General features: G+C 37.6%; 1 non-coding gene across 1 annotated transcript; it reads left to right on the forward strand.

The window, feature by feature from the left end:
* The first annotated feature begins 8321 nt into the window (after positions 1–8321).
* On the forward strand, positions 8322–8469 carry LOC112867126 (U4 spliceosomal RNA). Its single transcript, XR_003224172.1, has one exon. It is a non-coding gene; the product is annotated as a U4 spliceosomal RNA (small nuclear RNA).
* Positions 8470–8867: the final 398 nt, after the last annotated feature.

Raw genomic sequence — 8867 nt, forward strand, 5'->3', positions numbered from 1 at the left:
ATATGATCATCTCTATGGATTCAATTAAACATTTGTTTTTGTTAAAAATTCTTATCATACTAGGAATAGAATTTATTTCCTTAATCTGACAATGGATATCTTCAAAAAACCCAAAAACAAACAGGATATTGAATCAGAGCAAGATAAGTCTTGACACCACATCTAGTATTAGATGGCTCAAACGTACAGGAGAAAGCAGGTACCTATAAGGAATAGGAGGTAAGTAAAGCTAAATTATTTGTATTGATATCAATTGCCTACATGGAAACTTCAAAAGAATATATAGACAAACTATTAGAATTAATAGTAGAGTTCAGCAGGAGATTAGATATAAGATCAATATGTAAAAATCAATTACATTTTTATGCCAATAGCAAGGTATTAGAAAATGTAATTAAAACAAAAAATATGATTTTCAATAGCAACAAAGGCTATAAGGTATCTACGGTACCTAGGAATAAGCCTAACAAAAGATATTACAAGGACACTTCTGGAAGATATTAAAAACCTTGAAAAAAAAAAAGGATAATCAGAGCATGGAGATGGAGCTGACAAAAGATGAGGCTGGGGATGTAGTCAGAACCAGATCATTATGGGATTTGGGGTCTTATTCAGTGGTTGGAAATAATTCTGAGAGCAATGAGTATTCACTGAAAGAGTTTAAGTAAGGATAAACATGAACTGTCAGTCTGTAATGGTATGACTATATTGAAGAGGGTGATGTTTGGGATCAGAAAACAAACTAGGAGGCTTTTTGAGCTGTCCTGATGAGATTAAGGGTGATCCGAACTAGGCTGCCCAAAAGGTCTTTCCTGGTCTGGTCCTTACTGCCTCTCCAGCTTTATCCTTTATCAATGTCATCTTGTACTCCATGCTCTGTTAGTTCTTGCACCTTAATGAGCTCCACATGGTTTCTTCTACCTCCAGACCTGTTATGAAACCCTGTCTGCTGGGACACTTTCCAGACTACTTTTTCCTGACACTGGTCTGGGTAACAGTCATCTTTCAAATCTAAGCTTTGCTGCTATATCCAATTGAAAAACTTTCACTGCCCCTCCAAAGCTGAAGCAGTTTGTTCATACAATATTCTTTTCATACTTCGATTGTAACATCTAAAACAACGTATTTGAAATGGTCTCTTTATTCTGCCACCTCCCCTATTGACTGAAAGCATCTCTAAGTCAGAAAGCTAAGTCTGATTCACCATTGTAGATCTAGCAACTAACATACACGTGGGCTTAGAAAATATTTGCTGATGTGTGAGACTGAGAGACTGAGGTGGGGAGGGTGGGAGGGAGGGAGGGAGGGAAGGAAGGAAGGAAGGAAGGAAGGAAGGAAGGAAGGAAGGAAACCAGGCAAAAAGAAATTGTTTGATATTTCAAAAGGCCTTTTTCAGATCTCAAATAGAAGACTGGTGATAATTTTTTAGTGCCACTGCAAAATTTAATCCTGTCTGGAAAATGTAGCTAAAGTGGTATTTTGACCTGCACAATCTTAATCTTGGGTGGAAGAAGTGGTGGATATTGGCCTGAGTAAAGGTGCAAAGAAGAAGTTGGCAAACTATAACTGGTAGACTATAAATGGCCTTCTGTCTGCTTTGCAAATACAGTTATATTTGAACACCATCACATTTATTCATTTATATATTGCCTACGACCACTTCCAGTTTACAACATCAGATGTTGTAATGTAGAGCATATGCTCCACAATGTCTGAAATATTTACCACCTGGCTTTTTACAGAAAAACTTTGACAACTCCTGGTATAAACAGCCAGAGCTCAAATGATCAACTCAGAGATTCACAATTACAACTATCTCCTGATGACAGAATAACATAAAAAGAACCTCTGTTTTTTTTTTTTCAAGTTCAGTCCTTGGTGTAGTGAATTGGTTCAGGCAAAGTGACAAAGCACCTTGAGGTAACAGATTACTTTGTAAAAAAAATTGACAGAAAGTGAGAGAGAAAACCACTGATGAGACTTAATAGTTGAATATCTTCCTGATATAGGAAAAGAAATCCTTTCTACTGATGTAAAATCGGGTGTCAGATGGAGTCATCATATCCAGCCCATGGTTTTCTCTTGTCATTTTAGAATATTTCTCATGCTTATGAAAAATAGGACTGGTAGTTCTAGAGGCTGCTTGATTTTTATTTTTAGAAAATACCTGATCTTGGCTGAGGCTACAGAACTCTTTTTATCAAAGTACTTCCTTTTACAAAGACTCAAAGAATATTTACCTTTTGTGGCTATGTCATATTTTAATCAACTACAGTCATTTCTCAAGGCAGGTTTCATTATATAAATATTTCCTTAAGAGATCTTGACTTAATTCAAATAAAAAGGCACTTTGAGAATTTACATATTTTATTATGGCTATAAGTTACCATTTTTAAGAATTAATATAGAAGCCTAGGCTGATTTTAAGATCGGAAAAGTCACACTTAGTACTATTTATCAAAAATTGGAAAGTGATGACTCTAGAAATATTATACTGATTAGTTTTACTTGGATGCTTCAAAAAATAATTGAGCAAACCATCAATTAATCATTTTGCAGTTACATAAAAAATAACTCCCTGGAATAATAATTTTCATAGTTTTGTGATAAGCTATTCCTTTCAGCTGTCTTTCTAGAGCTACAAAATTATGTCTTTCAGTATTTCAACAAAAATGTTGGTATGTTTGGGGTTTTTTGGGTTTTTTTTAATGTTTATTTACTTATTTATTTTGAGAGAGAGTGTGAGCAGAGGGAAGGGCAGAGAGAGAGGAGAGAGAGAATCCCACAGGGATTTGATCTCAGGAACCAACCGTGAGATCATGCCCTGAGCCAAAATCCAGAGTTGAAGCTTAACCCACTGAGCCATCCAGGTGCCCCAGTATGTTTGTTTTTTATTGGGCAGAATTTACTTCATTTGCACATGTATCTTTTTATATGCCTTAAGGTCTTCCTAAAAAGTTGTATATAAACAGAACTTATAGTAACATGTGTCAAGAATATATGACTTTTTTTTAATCTTAGAAATCCAGATTAAAATCCTAGTTCTTGTATTGTGTTTTAGGTGATTCCATGAGTTCTTTAATCTCTCTGAATTTTAGTTTCTTGTCTATAAAATGAGAATATTGATAGAACTTATAGGGTATTGTGAGGATTAAATGAGCTAATAAATGTAAAGCTATATCACATTGTCTTGAATATGAAAAATACTAAAAATATCTTAATATTATTATGCTACCTTCATTGGGAGAACTATCATATTTTAGCACCAGTAAAAGCTCTTTGGCAAAATCAGTTGTTATACCCATAAGCTTTCTCTTAGTTGACTGAGTTTTGGTTTTTGTGTTTGGTATTTAAGTTTTTTGTGTGTTTTGCTTTCTTGTTTTTAGTAAATTTGTGTTTCCTAGATGGATTTTCTTAAAGTGAGTAAGCTTTACCCAGCATTATTGGCAGACTGAGACTTGGACCATAATTACTTGGCATTACCCTTTAATAGACATGGTGAACGTACATCACTCATGCCCCCAACCTCAGTCTCCCACTTTGGGAAAGACATCATGAATCAATGACAACACTTCTTTTCTACCTGAGTTTTTTTTTTTTTTTTTTTTTTTAATTTTTTTTTCAACGTTTATTTATTTTTGGGACAGAGAGAGACAGAGCATGAACGGGGGAGGGGCAGAGAGAGAGGGGGAGACACAGAATCTGAAACAGGCTCCAGGCTCTGAGCCATCAGCCCAGAGCCCGACGCGGGGCTCGAACTCACGGACCGCGAGATCGTGACCTGGCTGAAGTCGGACGCTTAACCGACTGCGCCACCCAGGCGCCCCTCTACCTGAGTTTTAAAACAAGTTCAAAATCCTCTCAATACATCACCCCTAGAAGATAAGAACAGTAGATCAAAGATAATATATGAGCTGAAGTCTGGTTGGCATCCCTGATCTAGGAGATAGTGCCTACTAAACTCTCATTATCTGTATCCTTTATCCTCTAATACCTTCCATTACTTTCAGTTCTTCTCTTCCATGTCTATATTTTTATCTGCCTAAGTCTTGGGTCCACCAGTGATTGCCACTGACCCCATCATATCTAAAGTCCACTGCTAACACTGGTATTAAGATGTTGCTTATTGAATTTCTATATTACAACAAGCTGCCTAGAAAATCATAACTGCCCTTATAGAGTTTACAGTCTACTAGATTACATAAACATTAATGAATTGTCACATTTAAAATCTTAAATTATAGTTGAATTAAGTATTAGGAAGAACAAATCTGTAACAGAAGTCCTAACTAAATCTAGTGAGTCAGAAAGGGCTTCCCTAAGATAGTGATGTTTGTGCTGAGATGCAAAAGATGTATAGGACTTAAACAGCAGTAGGAGTTAGTGAGAAGTAAAAATATTCCTGCTGAGATACCAGTATGAATGCAGATTTAAGGAGGAACTCAGTGTATTTAGAAAACTCACAAGGCCAGTGGTAGAAATGTGGGCTGAGGATGGGGAAGATATGGTTAGACAGGCAGGCAAGGGCTAAATCATTTAAGACCATTGGGAGTACATTAAGTATTTGTGACTTTGTGCTGCCTGGGTGGCTCAGTCTCTTAAGCATCTGACTGTGGCTCAGGTCATGATCTCGCAGTTCATGGGTTCGAGCCCCGCATCATGCTCTGTGCTGACAGTGTGGAGCCTGCTTCGAGTTTTTTGTCTCCCTCCCCTGCCCTTTCAAAAATAAATAAATATTAAAAAAAAATGATTTGTGACTTCATCATTACAAGTTGAAAGCAATGAAAAGGTTAACCAGGGGAACAACATGAGTAAGTTTGTGTTTTTAAATATTATTATTTAAAGATTATAAAGATTTTAAAGATTACTACTATCAAAACACTATTTAGTAGACTGATTATGTTGGCTAAGAATGCAGGCAGGAACTCCAAATGGGAGACTATTAGAGTAGTCCAAATAAGAAATTATATTAACAGATTATAGAAAGATATGGAGGAAGATGAAAGATATTTACGAGAGAAAATCAACAGGGCATTACATGTGACATATGATAGGTGAAGAAAAGGAAGATTATGGATGATACCTCAGTTTTCACTTATGGAATCAGGAGAATATGATGTCATTCACTAAGTTAAGAAACATTGCACAGGGATTAGGCTTGAGTGGAAGATGATTTCAGTTCAGGCATATTTAGTTGACTATATATTTGAGGTGTTCAAGTGGTAATAAGCATGCAGTTGGAATGCTTATATATGAAACTCTAGGAACTCTGACAAAGAGATAACTTTATTAGTCATTGACATATAGGGGTAATTTAAATTCTATGTGTGCAAATGATTTTCTACAAACAGCAAGTAGAAATTGGAAACAGAAATGGTCCCAAAATTCAGACTTGAGATCCCTGATATTGACAGGTCAGGTAAATGGAAAGAGGCCTATAGAAGAAGTGAAGTGTTTAAGGAATAGAAAGAGAACTCAAAAGGAAACCAGAAATATATAGTGTCATGGTGGTCCAGAAAAGACAGTGTTTCAGAAAAGAAAGTAAATTAAGACCATCAAATGCTACACTTGGTCTTAGGGCCAAAAGGCCGAGAAGCAGTAAGAACATCAAATGCTACTGAGGTAAATTAAAGTGAAGGTTTAGATTTAAACATGGAACTCACTGGGAGATCTTAAATGGGAGCTAACTGGGGTTGGAAACTAGAATAGCTGAAGGTTGTGTGATATGTGAGGAACTGGCCATGGGGAGCACCAAGAACAGAATTGTAGGAGGGAAGGAAGTTCAGGGAGTCTTGGTTTGTTTTTTCAGATGGGAAAGACTTGAACATATTCATACTCATGAGAAAGAGCCTATACAGTAGGAACATCTGAAAGTAAAGCTGAAATGTTTTTTCATTTTTGAGAGAGAGACAGAGCACGAGCAGGGGAGGGGCAGAGAGAGAAGGAGACACAGAAACTGAATCAGCCTCCAGGCTTTGAGCTATCAGCACAGAGCCTGATGCGGGGCTCGAACTCACGAACCATGAGATCATGACCTGAACTGAAGTCAGACACTTAGTGACTGAACCATCCAGGCACCCCTTGGAAGTACAGTTGAAAGGAGAGGTATTGGATAGCTTAAGGTTCCTGAAAAGGAAAAGGCCTATGTGGAAGAGCACAAGCGAAATTATAGAGAAACTGAAGCCTCTTCAAATTGGCAGAGATGGGGAGAGTGTTGGTGTGACCCTGCCTTCCCCTGTCAACAGGTATAAAGAGTTCTCCTCCTTAAAGCAATATAGCTTAGGTGCAAAGGCTATATAAAGGTTTACTTTATACAGATAGCTTTTATAAACCAGTACTTTCCTTTGGAGTTAAAAAGATATGCACCTTTGAAACTTGATTAGAGATAGAGATATTATGGAGGCAACTTAAACTGATTTCCTTGGGATGGAGAGAAAGAAAGATTATAAAACAAATTAATATTCACCTGAGCATAGACATGGCATAGTATCACCCCACTGATTTTAGGAAAGCTGGGAGTCACATCATTACCTTTTAGCTACCATGCCAACACAGGACTGGCCTTAATGAGCACCACTCCATTGATGTGGATTTCACCAGCCCCTCATATCCTTTTTCCTATCTCATCTCAAAATAACTGACCACAGTATGTTTCAATTAGAAAAACCTTCAGTGATCTCACTACCAACTCATTTTCTGTAATAAAAATAGCCAGAAATTTAAGGACAAGAATAATAGGTTTTCACATAGTAATTCCAACACAGCCTCTGAAAAGAAAGTTCTCAAATATTTTGAATGCTAAGGACTTTTCTGCTGTTTTCATGCAAAGGAATAAAGGTGAGAGTTTCTACCTCCAAGAACCTGGCAACAGAAACTTCTCCCTTTTCCTTCTTCTGGAGTAGGTCTTCCTTCAATGTCTATTTAACACAAGAAAATGACATATTTAAACTACTTTACTACATTGTGGGGTATTCTCAGTAAGTAAATTAGGTATCTAACAGATAAGCAGTATCTCATTATTACATTCAGTCTGATGAAGTTAATGCATTACATTAGGCTCTTAACTTGTCTTTGCTTTGGGCTTCAGTCTCTGGTCAGTTAAAACTCCTACCGATCCACTTACACATTTGTTCTTGATGGCTCAATCTTTGCTTCCTTCCCAGCTTGAGAGTGGTTGTTCAGTTACATAGATCCTGACTTCTTAGTTCTATCCACTTGATTTCCAAGTAATTATAGATCTTTCTGCTTAGGTTGTTTACAAGTTACTTTCACCTTCATACTGAACTGTGGCTCTATGCATTCCCTAAGGAGTTATATACTCTCCATCCTCTCTATATATATTGCCTCTAATTTGAAAACTCAAATGCCTACAGAGACCCAGCAGGTATCATGGACAAGAGAACTGATTGAGGGGTAAGGCAAAAGAAGCCCAAGAGAGAGCAGAGAGAAAATGTCTCCTGTCTCTCTCATTTCTTGCAGGGCAAGCCTGAAAGCAAACTGCTTTGGCCATCTGGATTAGAATGACACCTATTTAAAGGAACTGTCTGAGAATGCTATCTGCCCAGAACTTTTAGAGTAACTTAGAGTCTCCAATGCAATGCAAAAACCCAGCTACTGGACCCAGCTACCTCATTTTCAGTAAACCTAGATTAAGCACTTGGGGTTATTTTCAGACAATCCTGTTCCTTGTATTATACCAGGGAAGTTCCACCTTCTTTCACTATAATTGGCCCCTTGAAAAGCAAATGTACATGTCATATACAAATGTACAGACCCTAGGCACTTTACACATCCAAATCTCGTAATGAGAGCTATGAAGTGCCAAGATAATTAAAATACACGTGCAATCTCCAAATTTCACCTATGAATTGTAGACTTTTCTTCTTGATAAACCTGCTAAAAATCCTATAGGCAAGTTATCAGATCTGAGTTTTAGGTTTTGACCTCCCTAAGTCTGCCTTGGGAATGGCAATGTGTGGTGGGCTGCTTCAAAGGCAGAAAGAGCCTTAATGGTACCCTAGTGACAGGTGGACATACCAGGTAGAAGTAGTACCTAGTATGCTTCCCCAGGAAAATATTCAGGACCTTAAAAAGGCAGTGGGGGACATTCTTCTAACAGAAATGTATGGTTCTAACCTTTTTTTGTTTCTGAGAGGCAACATGGTTCTTAAACTCAAAAAATCCAAAGATCATTTCTGGAATGTTTTCTATTGAAGTGGGCTCTGGATAAGATCCTTATGTGACTAAAACATTCTCCCATCCTGAGGCTCCTTTGTGGAACTCTTGAGCTCTGGACCAATTTATCAAAAGATGTGTTCTTCAGCTTTGCGCAGTGGCAGTATCGTAGCCAATGAGGTTTATACGAGGCGCGATTATTGCTAAAAGATGTGTTCTTCAGCTTCACAAACATCCTGCTCTGTCCTGAAAACCTCAGGGCAGGGGGTGGATTATGGTACTGGGCCATTTTCCAGGAGAAATAACTTCACACAAGATGGGAAGAGCCCAGTGTTGATGTTCTTCATATTATTGTGCATCAGAGTCATGTGAAAGGGTAAGTGATGGTAAATGTGCATTGGAGGTTGGCTGATTTTTCTTAGATTCATTTAATCAGTCAGAGATCCAAGAGAAAATGAATAGGATAACTTAGGATAACTTGATGAGAGTTTAATAAAAGACTTTTTTTACAAAATATGGTCAGTATATAGGGAAACCAGAAGGGATAGTGCAGGACCCTGAGGCTAAGAAGGGCAAGGAGAATTTACCAGCTTGAGCCTGAAGGCAGGCGAAGAAAGGGAACACTTGTTGGAATTAGAAGGACAGAGCTAAGAAATGAGAGCCAGCTATCAGAAGCTGAGACTTTAGAAGGA

This window comes from Puma concolor, chromosome A2 (genome assembly GCF_028749965.1).
Source record: "Puma concolor isolate L17-30 chromosome A2, mPumCon1.1.hap2, whole genome shotgun sequence".
In the NCBI taxonomy this organism is placed as follows: domain Eukaryota; kingdom Metazoa; phylum Chordata; class Mammalia; order Carnivora; family Felidae; genus Puma; species Puma concolor.